This window comes from Arachis hypogaea, chromosome 14 (genome assembly GCF_003086295.3).
Source record: "Arachis hypogaea cultivar Tifrunner chromosome 14, arahy.Tifrunner.gnm2.J5K5, whole genome shotgun sequence".
In the NCBI taxonomy this organism is placed as follows: Eukaryota; Viridiplantae; Streptophyta; class Magnoliopsida; order Fabales; family Fabaceae; genus Arachis; species Arachis hypogaea.
Window position 1 is genome coordinate 100,286,466 of NC_092049.1, and position 1,086 is coordinate 100,287,551.

At 40.6% G+C, this 1,086-nt stretch overlaps 1 non-coding gene across 1 annotated transcript; it reads left to right on the top strand.

Annotated features, from left to right (window-relative positions):
* Positions 1-343: 343 nt before the first annotated feature.
* LOC112745475 (small nucleolar RNA R71) lies at positions 344-451 on the top strand. The gene has a single exon (XR_003173402.1). It is a non-coding gene; the product is annotated as a small nucleolar RNA R71 (small nucleolar RNA).
* The last annotated feature ends 635 nt before the right edge of the window (positions 452-1,086 follow it).

Sequence of the window (1,086 nt, forward strand, 5' to 3'; positions counted from 1 at the left end):
CTTCTTCTTCAGAAGATGCCTCTTGAGTACTGTTGGATGCAGCTTGCATTCCATGCAGACTCTGAGAGATCATATTGACTTGCTGAGTCAATATTTTATTCTGAGCCAATATGGCATTCAGAGTATCAACCTCAAGAACTCCCTTCTTCATAGGCGTCCCATTACTCACAGGATTCCTTTCAGAAGTGTACATGAACTGGTTATTAGCAACCATGTCAATGAGTTCTTGAGCTTCTGCAGGCATTTTCTTTAGGTGAATGGATCCACCTGCAGAAGTGTCCAGTGACATCTTTGATAGCTCAGATAAACCATCATAGAATATATCCAGGATGGTCCATTCTGAAAGCATGTCAGAAGGACACTTTTTGGTCAACTGTTTGTATCTTTCCCAAGCTTCATAGAGGGATTCACCTTCTTTCTGTCTGAAGGTTTGAACATCAGCTCTAAGCTTGCTCAGCTTTTGAGGAGGAAAGTACTTGGCTAAGAAAGCCGTGACCAGCTTATCCCAAGAGTTCAGGCTGTCTTTGGATTGAGAATCCAACCATAATCTAGCTCTGTCTCTTACAGCAAAAGGGAAAAGCATGAGCCTGTAGACTTCAGGATCTACTCCATTAGTATTAACAGTATCACATATCTGCAAGAATTCAGTTAAGAACTGAAAAGGATCTTCAGATGGAAGTCCATAAAACTTGCAGTTCTGCTGCATCAGAGAAACTAACTGAGGTTTCAGCTCAAAGTTGTTTGCTCCAATGGCAGGAATGGAGATGCTTCTTCCATGTAAATTGGAATTAGGTGCAGTAAAGTCACCAAGCATTCTCCTTGCATTGTTGTTGGGTTCGGCTGCCATTTCCTTTACTTGTTCAAAATTTTCAATCAAGTTGTCTCTGGATTGTTGTAATTTAGCTTCTCTTAGTTTCCTTTTCAGAGTCCTTTCAGGTTCTGGATCAGCTTCAACAAGAATGCCTTTTTCTCTGTCCCTGCTCATAAGAAAGAGAAGAGAACAAGAAAAGAAGAGGAATCCTCTATGTCACAGTAAAGAGGTTCCTTATTGTTAGTAGAAGAAAAGAAGAAGAAATTCGAACACAG